The sequence below is a fragment of the Ambystoma mexicanum genome, chromosome 2p (assembly GCF_040938575.1).
Source record: "Ambystoma mexicanum isolate Mex_15411 chromosome 2p, UKY_AmexF1_1, whole genome shotgun sequence".
Taxonomy (NCBI): Eukaryota; Metazoa; Chordata; class Amphibia; order Caudata; family Ambystomatidae; genus Ambystoma; species Ambystoma mexicanum.
The window spans coordinates 117,748,426-117,764,920 of record NC_090923.1 but is presented as its reverse complement, the minus strand read 5'-3'; the positions used below and the strand labels follow the sequence as shown (position 1 = coordinate 117,764,920).

At 58.3% G+C, this 16,495-nt stretch overlaps 1 protein-coding gene and 1 long non-coding RNA gene across 2 annotated transcripts in view; one reads left to right on the top strand and one right to left on the bottom strand.

Moving 5' to 3' along the window:
• KBTBD12 (kelch repeat and BTB domain containing 12) overlaps window positions 1-16,495 on the top strand; it is a 1,008,581-nt gene that overhangs the window by 699,721 nt on the left and 292,365 nt on the right. The window lies entirely within an intron of this gene.
• Window positions 1-16,495, bottom strand: part of LOC138566275 (uncharacterized) — a 415,633-nt gene that overhangs the window by 188,493 nt on the left and 210,645 nt on the right. The window lies entirely within an intron of this gene.

Here is a 16,495-nt window from a genome sequence, read left to right as displayed (position 1 = left end):
CCCTAATTAATTACCCTTTTATAAAGTGCGTAATATCAGAGATCAGCCTCTAAGCATCAACCAGGATACAAACCTGTGTTGCTGTCGTTGTCTTGCTTCTAAAACGGCCATGTTTCTCCTGAGCTTTCATCCAACTGTAGATTGGCAGATATTGCAACCATTTCATGTTGACATCCAAATCCTGAGGCTCTCCAATTCAGTATATATGGTTCATAGTTACACATACTCTACATTTACAGTGTGTGTTTTGAAGAATTAAATGAGTACCAAGCCTAGTGTACTTAATGTACTTCCCAATACAAGCATAAAACCCTTTTGTTACATGCATATTTGTCAAGTATAAATAACTCTGGTCATTCTTACGTTGCAAACAAATGCTCCTTGATTTTATGCATAGCAGCCAGTAGTCCTCATGGATTCTATTTATGAACCTCCCCTTTCTCATATGTGCATTTGAAAAGAGTACCGTAGGAATAAACCAGACTGTCTATCTTGGAATTATTACTTCCTACCAGAAAATATTATGTATGGTTATTCTAGAGTTTGATAAGTGTGAACTTTGTTGAGGAAAAAGGATCACTCATGACTCTGGTCGATAGGTGAACACTTTATTAGTTCGAAGCAGAGACAACAGCAACACGAAACACAATGTTCTGACCGTCTCCTTCCCTATGAGGCCCCCAGCCTTTATACCCAACAGGGCACATGCTTTCCAATGTAAGGGGTGGTCCCAACAGGTCAATGTTACACACAGAATTCATCATGCTAGCAAAGAACAAAGCCAGCCAGCCAATGTTATCCGTGAGGTCATCCTGTCGTAACTGAGTTAGTCAAGGCGCCTGTACTACTTAAAGGTTCCCATACGCTTTGGGGCAAGAGAGAGTGTTAGCAATATGACGACTTCCGCTCCCCTTGGGCCGCTTTTATCAAGAAAGCGAGAATCTAGATCCTGCCTACCTGTGTCAAAAGGGAAACACGTCAGAAGTGAAGGATGAGAAAGCGAGCATTCCCGCGAGTTAGGCGAAAGGCTGTCATTGCGAAAACATGCGCAGTGCTTCCTACAGTGGCCGCCTCGCATAAGCAAGAAACGCTACTTAAACATGGCAGGCTACAGAGCCTAGTCACTATAATACTGCCAAGCACGGGCAGTACATAACATTTTCATTCCTCAATTTCCCCCCACACTTCCTATTAAGCATATCCTGGAATATAGTGTAACTCATGAACATTGTAGACATTGTGGAATGCTAAAAAGAAACAGTTTACGATGATAGTACAATTAAATAATTTCATTTTTCAATAACATCTTTTGCCAAGAAAACATACCATTTTGTCTCTGGAAATGCCCTTCCTTTTTAGAAAGGCTCATGCTCAGATTAAAACCAATGATGTGTTTCTTTTAGGCAATGTTGCATTGTGCATGCTTGTCAATGATCGGTTGGTAGTGCTGCTCATTTTTACTAAAGTGTGCCCAAGCAGTAATAATGAACAAAGACCTGGAAAAAAAGAAATGCAGTTGTAAACCCTGCAGTTTGGTGCTTCAGTAGGTCTGTCAGGAGCTAATCACCAGCCACAGAGCATATCCACGTTCTCTTCATCAGTGTATGTCTCCAAATGCCAGGCGGTCTTCCACTTAGGAGAATGTCTCTGTCGCTGTTGCTCTCGTTCTCACCACCTTGAAGATATCTGTGTTTATTGGCAGGTTGTGCTGCTGTCATCAGCTGCTCTGGTAGTGCCATCAAGCATGCGCCTGGCCATACCACTTTTCAAGCAAGAGAGAGAGAGAGAGAGAGTGAGAGAGAGAGAGAGAGAGAGAGACAGAGGGAGATTGATGAATCGGTAAATGACATGTTGGGCACACCTAAAAAACTTTAATAAGTTACGTCACATAGAAGTGATTGGGGTATTACTTGGGACATCCTTTTGTTTCCTCTACTTCCAACACTAGCGGACTACAGAAGAGGCACCTATTCTGTTGTCTATTTGAATTATTGCATATAGCGCCAACTTACTCTAAGAAGCCGTGCAGTGCTTTACAGGAAACACTTATTGTAGGTTCTGCACATATCGGTGGCCTGGTTCAGCCCTGATTTTAGAAACCAGAATATGATCAGGAGAGGTGGAACATGTAATTAGGACAGTACATTGCACAGCGCCATTTAAAAGGAAAACGTGAGTGAATGTCCTTTGACCAGAATCACATACATGTTGGAGAATCACACATGTGTTGTCAGGGTCTGTGGCTCAGTAGACTAATGAATCCACTACAGGGGCCTGTGTTTGAACTCATGGTCACAGGTTCGAATTCCAGTGGATCCACTCAGCCCTTCATCCTTCAGAGGTCGATAAAATGAGTACCGTTAAGGGGTCGATTCATGGAATGAATGTGCGCCAAAAATTCCCGCGCAGAGGTGCCAAAACGTGCGAATTGCAGAAAAAGTGCGAAAATCGCAGTAAAAGTGCGAAAATCGCAGGGAAACCAGCGCACATCGATTAATGGAAGTCCGTGCGCGAGAAAAACATTGGATGTGTGCTGAAAAAGTGCGCTGCGCACGCCGGCGCACAGGTCATCCAACAGCGTGTGCCACGGCCACTGCGAAATCGCACATAGCGCGGCGCACATCACAAAAGTAGGCGGAACACGGGGCGTAACACTCGGAATGGGGAACAACGCGTGAAAATATGGGCGTCACGGGGGAAATACAGGAGGCAAGTGCACGGAACGCCCCCACACTCGCCTACAACCCGTATTCATGGAATCGAATAGGGTAAACCAGTGCACGGTGAAAGACGCGCCAGGGCCAAACAAGTACGCCACAAGAAAGGAGGCGGTAGCGTCCCTGCGCCTGAAATAAATGTGCCCCAAAATGTGCGCTAACAAAAAGCACCCATATACAGCCATGATGAATGGTCCATACAGTGGCCCTCTAGGACAAATGAGGTGCAAAGGGGTACCGACAAACACAGACACCCGCTGTGTGAAAAATAGCATGTGCGTGTGTTTTGGGGTGCGCGGGAAGTTCCACACGCGATTAGCCTGGGTACGTGTACTTTGTTGTGCGCGGGAAGTTCCACACGCGATTAGCCTGGGTACGTGTGTTTCGGGGTGCGCGGGAAGTCCCACACGCAATTGGCCTGGGTACGTGTACTTCGGGGTGCGCGGGAAGTTCCACACGCGATTAGCCTGGGTACGTGTACTTCGGGGTGCGCAGGAAGTTCCACACGCGATTAGCCTGGGTACGTGTGTTCCGGGGTGCGCAGGAAGTTCCACACGCGATTGGCCTGGGTACGTGTACTTCGGGATGCGCAGGAAGTTCCACACGCGATTGGCCTGGGTACATGTACTTCTGGTGCGTGGGAAGTGCCACACGCGATTGGCCTGGGTACGTGTATTCCGAGGTGCGCGGGAAGATTCACACGCGATTTCAGCAGAGTACGTGTATTTCGGTGGTGCCGGGGAATGCTACACGTGATTTGGCCGTGTGGGTCCTCCCAGGTGCTCCCTCTACACCCTCCACGGCCCCTGCAGGCAGCCCACACCACAGGGGACTACCCTGAACCCCTGCTCATGTCCCACAGGCAACCCATCCACCATGGCCATGCCCTCCAGCCAACCCACATGTCACCTTGCACTACTGATCACCAACACATGTCTCCCTCTACCCCCACCCCCCAGCAGTGCAGGGCACCCTCCACCAGGCCTCCACACATGTCTCCCTGAACCCCCACCCCCCAGCAGTGCAGGGCACCCTCCACCAGGCCCCCACTCATGTCTCCCAGCACCCCCACCCCCCAGCAGTGCAGGGGCACCCTCCACCAGGCCCCCACTCATGTCTCCCATCACCCCCACCCCCCAGCAGCCAGGGGCACCCTCCACCAGTCCCCCACTCATGTCTCCCAGCACCACCACCCCCCAGCAGTGCAGGGCACCCTCCACCAGGCCCCCACACATGTCTCCCTGCTCCCCCACCCCCCAGCAGTGCAGGGCACCCTCCACCAGGCCCCCACACATGTCTCCCAGCACCCCCACCCCCCAGCAATGCAGGGCACCCTCCACCAGGCCCCCACTCATGTCTCCCAGCACCCCCACCCCCCAGCAGTGCAGGGGCACCCTCCACCAGGCCCCCACTCATGTCCCCCTGCACCCCCACCCCCCAGCATCAAGGGGCACCCTCCACCAGGCCCCCACTCATGTCCCCCTGCACCCCCACCCACAAGCATCCAGGGGCACCCTCCACCAGGCCCCCACTCATGTCCCCCTCTACCCCCACCCCCCAGCAGTGCAGGGCACCCTCCACCAGGCCCCCACTCATGTCTCCCATCACCCCCACCCCCCAGGCATCCAGAGGCACCCTCCACCAGGCCCCCACACATGTCTCCCATCACACCCCGGCATCCAGGGGCACCCTCCACCAGGCCCCCACTCATGTCTCCCACCACCCCCCAGCAGTGCAGGGAACCCTCCACCAGGCCCCCACTCATGTCCAACTCATGTCTCCCTGCACCCCCACCCCCAGCATCCAGGGGCACCCTCCACCAGGCCCCCACTCATGTCTCCCATCACCCACACCCCCCAGCAGTGCAGGGCACCCTCCACCAGGCCCCCACACATGTCTCCCAGCACCCCCACCCCCCAGCAGTGCACGGCACCCTCCACCAGGCCCCCACTCATGTCGAACTCATGTCCCCCTGCACCCCCACCCACCAGCATCCAGGGGCACCCTCAACCAGGCCCCCACACATGTCTCCCAGCACCCCCACCCCCAGCAGTGCAGGGGCACCCTCCACCAGGCCCCCACTCATGTCCCCCTGCACCCCCACCCCCCAGCATCTAGGGGCACCCTCCACCAGGCCCCTACTCATGTCCCCCTGCACCCTCACCCACAAGCATCCAGGGGCACCCTCCACCAGGCCCCCACTCATGTCCCCCTGTACCCCCTCCCCCCAGCAGTGCACGGCACCCTCCACCAGGCCCCCACTCATGTCTCCCATCACCCCCACCCCCCAGCATCCAGAGGCACCCTCCACCAGGCCCCCACACATGTCTCCCATCACACCCCGGCATCCAGGGGCACCCTCCACCAGGCCCCCACTCATGTCTCCCACCACCCCCCAGCAGTGCAGGGAACCCTCCACCAGGCCCCCACTCATGTCCAACTCATGTCTCCCTGCACCCCCACCCCCAGCATCCAGGGGCACCCTCCACCAGGCCCCCACTCAAGTCTCCCATCACCCTCACCCCCCAGCAGTGCAGGGCACCCTCCACCAGGCCCCCACACATGTCTCCCAGCACCCCCACCCCCCAGCAGTGCACGGCACCCTCCACCAGGCCCCCACTCATGTCGAACTCATGTCCCCCTGCACCCCCACCCACCAGCATCCAGGGGCACCCTCCACCAGGCCCACACACATGTCTCCCAGCACCCCCCGGCATCCAGGGGCACCCTCCACCAGGCCCCCACTCATGTCTCCCACCACCCCCTAGCAGTGCAGGGCACCCTCCACCAGGCCCCCACTCATGTGCAACTCATGTCCCCCTGCACCCCCACCCACCAGCATCCAGGGGCACCATCCACCAGGCCCCCACACATATTTCCCTGTACCCCCACCCCCCAGCAGTGCAGGGCACCCTCCACCAGGCCCCCACACATGTCTCCCAGCACCCCCACCCCCCAGCAGTGCAGGGCACCCTCCACCAGGCCCCCACTCATGTCCAACTCATGTCCCCCTGCACCCCCACCCACCAGCATCCAGGGGCACCCTCCACCAGGCCCCCACACATGTCTCTCTGCACCCCAACCCCCAGCAGTGCAGGGCACCCTCCACCAGGCCCCCACACATGTCTCCCAGCACCCCCACCCCCCAGCAGTGCAGGGCACCCTCCACCAGGCCCCCATACATGTCTCCCTGCACCCACACCCCCCAGGAGTGCAGGGCACCCTCCACCAGGCCCCCACTCATGTCCAACTCATGCCCCCCTGCACCCCCACCCACCAGCATCCAGGGGTACCCTCCACCAGGCCCCCACACATGTCTCCCTGCACCCCCAACCCCAGCAGTGCAGGGCACCCTCCACCAGGCCCCCACACATGTCTCCCTGCACCCCCACCCCCCAGCAGTGCAGGGCACCCTCCACCAAGCCCCCACACATGTCTCCCAGCAACCCCACCCCCCAGCAGTGCAGGGCACCCTCCACCAGGCCCCCACACATGTCTCCCTGCACCCCCACCCCCAGCAGTGCAGGGCACCCTCCACCAGGCCCCCACACATGTCTCCCTGCACCCCCACCCCCCAGCAGTGCAGGGCACCCTCCACCAGGCCCCCACACATGTCTCCCTGCACCCCCACCACCCAGCAGTGCAGGGCACCCTCCACCAGGCCCCCACACATGTCTCCCAGTACCCCCACCCCCCATCAATGCAGGGCACCCTCCACCAGGCCCCCACCCATGTCTCCCAGCACCCCCACCACCCAGCAGTGCAGGGGCACCCTCCACCAGGCCCCCACTCATGTCCCCCTGCACCCCCACCCCCCAGCATCCAGGGGCACCCTCCACCAGGCCCCCACTCATGTCCCCCTGCACCCCCACCCACAGGCATCCAGGGGCACCCTCCACCAGGCCCCCACTCATGTCCCCCTGCACCCCCACCCCCCAGCAGTGCAGGGCACCCTCCACCAGGCCCCCACTCATGTCTCCCATCACCCCCACCCCCCAGCATCCAGGGGCACCCTCCACCAGGCCCCCACTCATGTCTCCCACCACCCCCACCCCCCAGCAGTGCAGGGCACCCTCCACCAGGCCCCCACACATGTCTCCCACCACCACCACCCCCCAGCAGTGCAGGGGCACCCTCCACCAGGCCCCCACACATGTCTCCCTGCACCCCCACCCCCCAGCAGTGCAGGGCACCCTCCACCAGGCCCCCACACATGTCTCCCAGCACCCCCACCCCCCAGCAGTGCACGGCACCCTCCACCAGGCATCCACTCATGTCCAACTCATGTCCCCCTGCACCCCCACCCACCAGCATCCAGTGGCACCCTCCACCAGGCCCCCACTCATGTCTCCCATCACCCCCACCCCCCAGCATCCAGGGGCACCCTCCACCAGGCCCCCACTCATGTCTCCCACCACCCCCACCCCCCAGCAGTGCAGGGCACCCTCCACCAGGCCCCCACACATGTCTCCCTGCACCCCCACCCCCCAGCAGTGCAGGGCACCCTCCACCAGGCCCCCACACATGTCTCCCAGCACCCCCACCCCCCAGCAGTGCACGGCACCCTCCACCAGGCATCCACTCATGTCCAACTCATGTCTCCCAGCACCCCCACCCCCCAGCAGTGCAGGGGCACCTTCCACCAGGCCCCCACACATGTCTCCCATCACCCCCCGGCATCCAGGGGCACCCTCCACCAGGCCCCCACTCATGTCTCCCACCACCCCCCAGCAGTGCAGGGCACCCTCCACCAGGCCCCCACTCATGCCCAACTCATGTCCCCCTGCACCCCCACCCACCAGCATCCAGGGGCACCCTCCACCAGGCCCCCACACATGTCTCCCTGCACCCCCACCCCCCAGCAGTGCAGGGCACCCTCTACCAGGCCCCCACACATGTCTCCCAGCACCCCCACCCCCCAGCAGTGCAGGGCACCCTCCACCAGGCCCCCACTCATGTCCAACTCATGTCCCCCTGCACCCCCACCCACCAGCATCCAGGGGCACCCTCCACCAGGCCCCCACACATGTCTCCCTGCACCCCCACCCCCCAGCAGTGCAGGGGCACCCTCCGCCAGACCCCACACAAGTCCCTCTGCACCCCCACCCCCCAGCAGTGCAGGGCACCCTCCACCAGGCCCCCACACATGTCTCTCTGCACCCCCAACCCCCAGCAGTGCAGGGCACCCTGCACCAGGCCCCCACACATGTCTCCCATCACCCCCACCCCCCCAGCAGTGCAGGGCACCCTCCACCAGGCCCCCACACATGTCTCCCAGCACCTCCACCCCCCAGCAGTGCACGGCACCCTCCACCATTCACCCACTCATGTCCAACTCATGTCCCCCTGCACCCCCACCCACCAGCATCCAGGGGCACCCTCTACCAGGCCCCCACACATGTCTCCCAGCACCCCCACCCACCAGCAGTGCAGGGGCACCCTCCACCAGGCCCCCCCACATGTCTCCCATCACCCCCCGGCATCCAGGGGCACCCTCCACCAGCCCACACTCATGTCTCCCACCACCCCCCAGCAGTGCAGGGCACCCTCCACCAGGCCCCCACTCATGTCCAACTCATGTCCCCCTGCACCCCCACCCACCAGCATCCAGGGGCACCCTCCACCAGGCCCCCACACATGTCTCCCTGCACCCCCACCCCCCAGCAGTGCAGGGCACCCTCCACCATGCCCCCACACATGTCTCCCAGCATCCCCACCCCCCAGCAGTGCAGGGCACCCTCCACCAGGCCCCCACTCATGTCCAACTCATGTCCCCCTGCACCCCCACCCACCAGCATCCAGGGGCACCCTCCACCAGGCCCCCCCACATGTCTCCCGGCATCCCCACCCCCCAGCAGTGCAGGGGCACCCTCCACCAGGCCCCCACACATGTCCCCCTGCACCCCCACCCCACAGCAGTGCAGGGCGCCCTCCACCAGGCCCCCACACATGTCTCTCTGCACCCCCACCCCCCAGCAGTGCAGGGCACCCTGCATCAGGCCCCCACACATGTCTCCCACCACCCCCACCCCCCAGCAGTGCAGGGCACCCTCCACCAGGCCCCCATACATGTCTCCCTGCACCCCCACCCCCCAGCAGTGCAGGGCACCCTCCACCAGGCCCCACTCATGTCCAACTCATGCCCCCCTGCACCCCACCCACCAGCATCCAGGGGCAACCTCCACCAGGCCCCCACTCATGTCTCCCTGCACCCCCACCCCCCAGCAGTGCAGGGCACCCTCCACCAGGCCCCCACACATGTCTCCCATCACCCCCCGGCATCCAGGGGCACCCTCCACCAGCCCACACTCATGTCTCCCACCACCCCCCAGCAGTGCAGGGCACCCTCCACCAGGCCCCCACTCATGTCCAACTCATGTCCCCCTGCACCCCCACCCACCAGCATCCAGGGGCACCCTCCACCAGGCCCCCACACATGTCTCCCTGCACCCCCACCCCCCAGCAGTGCAGGGCACCCTCCACCAGGCCCCCACTCATGTCCAACTCATGTCCCCCTGCACCCCCACCCACCAGCATCCAGGGGCACCCTCCACCAGGCCCCCACACATGTCTCACTGCGCCCCCACCCCCCAGCAGTGCAGGGGCACCCTCCACCAGGCCCCTTCACATGTCCCCCTGCACCCCCACCCCCCAGCAGTGCAGGGCACCCTGCATCAGGCCCCCACACATGTCTCCCACCACCCCCACCCCCCATCAGTGCAGGGCACCCTCCACCAGGCCCCCATACATGTCTCCCTGCACCCCCAGCCCCCAGCAGTGCAGGGCACCCTCCACCAGGCCCCCACTCATGTCCAACTCATGCCCCCCTGCACCCCACCCACCAGCATCCAGGGGCACCCTCCACCAGGCCCCCACACATGTCTCCCTGCACCCCCACCCCCCAGCAGTGCAGGGCACCCTCCACCAGGCCCCCACACATGTCTCCCTGCACCCCCACCCCCCAGCAGTGCAGGGCACCCTCCACCAAGCCCCCACACATGTCTCCCAGCACCTCCAACCCCCAGCAGTGCAGGGCACCCTCCACCAGGCCCCCACACATGTCTCCCTGCACCCCCACCCCCCAGCAGTGCAGGGCACCCTCCACCAGGCCCCCACACATGTCTCCCTGCACCCCCACCCCCCAGCAGTGCAGGGCACCCTCCACCAGGCCCCCACTCATGTCCAACTCATGTCCCCCTGCACCCCCACCCACCAGCCGTGCGATTTGCCTGGGTACGTGTATTCCTGGGGTGCGTGGGTAGTCTCCCATGCGATACCATCAGGGTACGTGTATTATGGGTCCGCGTGAACTTCCACACGCGATACCAGCAGGCTACGTGTATTACGGGGTTCGCGGGAAGTTCCACACGCGATTGCCCTGGGTATGTGTATTTCGGGGTGCGCGTGAACTTCCACACGCGACTGGGCCTGTGAGAGTGTGGTACGTGTATTCCAGGGGTGGGCGGGAATATCTACTCGCGACTGGGCCTGGGAGAGTGTGTTACGTGTATTCCTGGGGTGGGCGGGAAGATTCACACAGTCGCCTACAACGCACCGAAAAATAAATGGTCCAATCCTGAAACACGTACGCCAGCATGAAGCAGGCGTACGTCGACCTGCGCTGCATAAAAGTGCACGCAAGCAACAAACAAGCTCAGACGCCAGGATGAATATACCGTTCCTAGCAGCAGTGGCCGTGGGTTACCAAAGGAGGAGGAGGAGGATATTGAGGGCCCGAATTTTCACTCCCAGAACCAGCCTTTTTAGGATGCCTGATAACCAGGTGTATGGGAGGTACAGGTTTCCACCACACATAATACTGGACCTGGTCAGTGAGTGGGAGGATGACCTCACATCACCCACCCTGTGCTCCCAAGCACTCAGCCCCCTGGAGAAGGTCCTTAATGTACTGCGCTTCTTGGCCACAGGATCAATTCAGCGGACAAGTGCCATAGTGGGTGGGGTGTCACTGGCCACGCAGTCACGCTGCCTACACCAGGTCTTGAACATCATCACTGCACGCCCCTCAGTCCGCAGGCACATATACCTGCCCAGGACACCTGCAGAAAGGCAGACTGCCGCCCTGGATTTCTACGGTGTGGCACAATTCCCCAAAGTGCTAGGTGCCATTGACTGCACCCATGTGGCACTACGTCCCCCCAGGGCATCTGAGCACGTCTATAGGAACCGCAAGCACTGGCATTCCATCAACGTGCAGGTAGTATTTAATGCCAAGGGAATCATCACCTCTGGCTATGCCAACTATCCAGGGTCCACCCACGACAGTTTCATTTACCGAATGTCTACCCTAAGCCGGGACCTAGAAGCTGGGCGGCATGGCGATACATGGCTGCTTGGTGAGTATGAATGCCACTGCACATGCATGCATGTCAAATGCAGAGTTAAGTCACTACCCCACTAATGATACCCATCACCTCCTCACCAGGGGACAGTACCTACCCTCTGAGCACCCACATGATGACGCCAATTCGGAACCCCATCCCGCCTCCCGAGGTAAGGTACAACACAGCCCATATTGCAACCCGGGGCATAGTGAAGCGCACATTCGGAGTGCTCAAGTCACGCTTTCGCTCCCTTGACCGTTCTGGCGGGCAGCTGTTATATGCGCCCCCAGTAGTGTGCAGGATCATAGTGGCAGCATGTGTCCTGCACAATGTTGCAACACGCCGGGGCCTGGCTGTGGACATGGTGGTGCCCCCACATCCCCAACCACATGCACGCCCGCTGCACATGGGAGGGGAAAGGGTACGGGGTGAGGCAGCCCGTACGCAGCTGGTGGCTAATTACTTCACATAGAAATCACACCCCCGTGGAGTGCACACAACCCTGGCACATACCATCTGATAAGCAATGATGACTCGACCTGACAATTATGACGAACAAAGGGACAGTCAACTGTCAGAACCATAGCAGCCTGAGATTGTTCATGTGGAAGTGTCACAATGTGTGCATCCCTACCTACACAAACACCACCAATGCAGTGTCATCAAAAGACACACTTCCATGCCGCAGAAATGAATACCCACTTGCAAAATACTACATGAGAACAGTGCCATGTCACCCAACCCCTCCCCGGCACGGCCACACAACACACCATGGCATGTCATGCAATGTGAGAGCAAACAAATTATTCCCCACAACATGCCCCAAGTGTCACCAACTACAGTGTCCCTAATGGAAACATGGCCACACATGAAATGCTCACAGTAATGCAGGACCTACAACACACATTACCAAATACTTACCAAGAATACCAATCACCTACACAACCTCCAACCTACCTTAAACATGACATTACAGACGTAAAAAATTGGTAGCCTCACTACCTGATAATGCCAGCACTTCGAACACTTCCAAGTATACAGTGTTAGCGCCACACAAGAGTGTAGGTGCACTGCTTACAACATGGACTCCAGTTCCAAGGTGGACCGCCTTCTGAAGACATGAGAAATGGACCTGCAAATTAGGAGGATGAGATGGATGCAGAGGCACATATCAATACACCATGCAGTGTACAATACAACAACAATATGCACTATGAATGTATACACAGTATTGACTACAGACTGCCCACACATCATATGGGAGTCCAACGTCACCATGTACGTCAATGTCACTTCGGCACACCCTTTGCAAGCCCATGGAAACGGGAAGCAAGAGGGGTGTGTGTCACAAAAACCCAAGCATCTGAACCAAATTCATGACTAGCCTGCATGTGCCCAGCCACAATACAGTGTATGCCCAGAGGAGCCACACAAGGCAACACACTGTCCAAAAAAAAAAAAAAATCAAAAATGGCCATCAATGGGCCCGGGGGGTTGGGAGAGGCCACCCAGGAGGTCCGAGGACAGGGTGCACACCAAAACTCACCTGTGTGGATCTTGCGAAAAAAAAACACCTCCATGGGCTCCTGGCCTGCACGGCTACCCTTTTGTGAGAGAATCACTGCTGTCGCTCTCCTCACCCTCTGCAGCTGCATCAGGAGGTGGTGGCACTATGGGAGGCATCCCACGCAAAGCCCTAGTCTGTTCCTCCATAGCAGCAAGCATGCGGGTGTGGAAGGTCTCGTTCTGGAGGATAATTGTGCGTAGGTCCCCATTCAACAACTCACGGGATGCCCGGACCTCCGCCCTAGTTGCCTGCATCTCAGCTGAGAGCGTACGTGTGAGACGCTCCAGCTGCTGTTCTGTCCTTCTGTTTGTTGAAGCCTCAAGCTCAACACGAGTCGTCCTGAGGTGAAGGAGTTCCACTCTCAGGGCTTCCCTGTGGCCCTGGGACTCTATGGAAATGGCTTCCCGCAGAGTCGCCAGTGCCGCCCGCCTGTCCCTGTCGGACGCCAACATGTCCTCCCTGTGTGACTGGCAGATGGAGTCTGTTGCCTGCTGTAGTCGCTCCATCAGCCTTTCGGGGGGGACAATGGAAGTGGCCACCCTATCCATGGCCTGAGCCATCATCTCTGATGATGCTGCCTGTTGGGTTGCCATACCGTATATGGATTGCTCCCATGCGGTATTGCCAGGTGGCGTACAGCCACCACGTCGGTGGGCACCACACCTGTCTGGGGAAAGGCGAACTGCGCCTTGCTGTGCCGGCACTGCCTGAGGCTGCAGGACTGCATTCCCCCTCTGATCTGCTGGCCCAGGAACAGGATCAGAGGTTGCGGAGTGTGACCCTGCATCCGTAACCACCAAAGGCGTACCTGCCAAAACTGACATCCCCGTTGAGGGTTCTAACCCTGGTACAGGTGGGTCGGACAGAACAGAATCCCTCCCAGGAACACTCACCTGCGACAGCACATAGGTCTCATCATCCGAATCGACACCTGAATACAGCTCGGGGGAGGTGCAGCCAGAGACACCCCTTGAGAGCACGACCTGCAGCAGTTGTGGGTTCTCACCCACCAGCACACCACATCCCTCACTGGTGGTCGGTCGGGCCTGGGACCCCTCCTGGGTCTGCACCATCTCCAAAACCCCAGCAGTATCAAGTGTGTCATCCCCTGCAAAGACATAAAAGAAAACAAATGGAAACAGGCATTAGCACTATGGCACACAATTAGGGCTGAGAAGCTACAGAAACAGTACTTGATTGACACATGTCCCACATGACTAAAACCCTCCCATGCATGCACCGTGACTGCGTGTGAAGGGGAGGCAGATGGCACACATTGATGACACCAAGATGGAAAATGAACACATTTGCGGCATGCTGCCTAGCAGTGGCATCACACATTGCCCTGTGATTGGCAGGTCAAATACACATGCCATCACACAGATGGCATGTACCCTAGCCATGAAGTGAAGAGGGAGAGGAGGGCACCAATTGTTCATTCAGTCTAGTTTGCTCATGAAATAGATTTTTTCATTGAAATGGTTCAAATGTTTAACCTGGAGCTGCCAGTCCAAAATGGTCCTATAGCACAGGGACATGTCTAAACAAATCATGTCCAGGAAACAAAGCCAGTCCACTGTACCATAACCATGTCAGACATGTGACAATAGGACTGAGATATGCCTAGTAAAAGTGGTGGTATGCAGACAATCTGCCTGAATAAACAGAGGAAAATAAGCAACAATGTTGTGGCAAAATGACACTTCAAGGGCAACTGGCGTGGTGTTGGGCTGGATGTCTAATGTTGGCAGAAGGGATACTGCTATACACAAATGCTGGTGCGCAGAATGTATTGGATGAGGCACATGGGTGACCCAAACCACTCAGGCACACACACCCTCACCTGGCACCCAAACAGAAGCCCTCACACACACACCATGCACATGGATGACACACACATGCATGTGCTCTCACCGGACAATGCCTCGTAATCTGCCAGTTCTCCCACGCCTTGGATCTGTTCCTCCATGACGTAGGTCCCAGCAACCTGCTCATGTGGAGTGAGTTCTATGTCCTCTGCTGGAGACCCACCTCCAGACACTAGAGTAGCGGCATGACTTGAGGCCAGCTTATTCTTTGCCCTGCGCTTCAGGTCATTCCAGCGCTTGTAGCTTTCAGTAGCTGTGCGCCTCACGATTCCAAGGGCACTTATGATGTCCGCGATGGTCTGCCAGTGTGCCTGACGTTGTGCAGGTGTGGTCTTGGATCCTGCAACAATCTCCATTTCGCGGTCCTGTGCGGACACATACTCTACAAGTGCATTCAGTTCGGCCTCATTGAAGCTGGGCTTCCTTGACGGGCCGGACTGTGTAGCCGTGTCTGGGGCATCAGCCTCTACTGGACGAGCACTCTTCCTCTTCCGCTTGGAAGGTGGTGGGGATCCTGAGTGTCCTACGCCGCTATGGACACTAGGGGCAGGAGCCCTGGTGGACTCAGTACTAGGAGTGTGGGATTGCACACTCAGCATGGGAGTTGGTGCAGGCATTAGCTCAAGTCTGATGGTGTCAGGGGGAATGTCAGCAGGATGGACTTGGACCGACACTGTCCTTGCTGGGTGTGTGAGAGGTGGGGTGGATGGAGCCGCAGCTGCCCCTGCAGCCTCCCCAGCCTGCCTACGCGGGGCAGCAGATGACCTAGCTGCCCCTGATCCACGTGGCCTGATGACACCAACGTGCACCGGCGCACGTTGCCTAGACCTGCTGACCTGGAAGTCAGCCATGGAGTCACCCTGTGCCAGGTCTGGTTCCACACTGGGCTGGTCCAACAAGGGCTGAGCATGGATGGTGCCAGCCACGTTACCCTCAACCAGGGGGGGGGCATGGGTGTCCCGACTGCTCCTCCCCACATGGGGGGATAGGGGCACCCTGCAAGTCACGGCCACGTCCCCTACCGGATCCACCATGGCCACCACTTGGGGCTCGGCCACCTTTGCCACCCTTACGGCTTGTTCACCTCCCAGCCATGGCACTGATGTTATTGTGCGTATGGGAGTCGATGTGAACTATTGTCCTGGGCAATTGGGGGTCAAAGGTGTTGGGTACCAGATGGTAATCGTACCCTAGTGCTCTAGCAAGGCTGTATGTCACCCCTGGGGAAAGATGATGGGTCACGCAACGCACAGGCACCCCAAAAAATGGAAGTAAGGTGCATGCAACCCCTCCTAGACCACGTGTGTGGAAAAATAAACCTGCACTACGCTGTGGCACCCAGAAACACAAGAATGAACGTATGCGTGTCACACGTAGCCTAGAATGACCTCTGACGGGGTATGCGACACACGGGGCAAGCACAGATGTTAAATACGTGCGCGACTCACCGTCTGCCAGGAACAAAAGCGTGAAAAATATGCGCGTGTGCGCGTTGGCAACACCCCCGCCAAAAGAAGAATTGTACGCTGTCTGAGGAGACAGGACAACAGTAGACGGGAACGCTGTTTGAGGAAACAGGCCCAGGAAAAAGAGGAAAAGAGGAAAAGAGAAAAAGCTGTCAGAGGTAACAGGGAGTACGAACATGAAACGCCGTGAAGTAAATCGCGTGTGAACCGACAAGAAGTATAGATTTCACCCACTTGCTCTCCACGAAAAGCACGTACAAGGAAATGGCGTTCTACACGTACCTTTTATACACACGTCACAGACGCGCATACGCGAGGAGGCCATTTCCACCAATTACACGCTTTGACACTCGGACGTGTATCTTCTTTTTTACACGTGCCATTCTCTACGGCCATGCGCGTGTCGTCATAGCTACGCATGGGGGCCTTTGGGCCAATAAAATCGCGTATGCGTGCAGATGCGCTTACACGCTAAGGGCCTTTCCTCGAATTACACGCAGACGTGCAGGATTTTCACGTGCCAAATCACTCC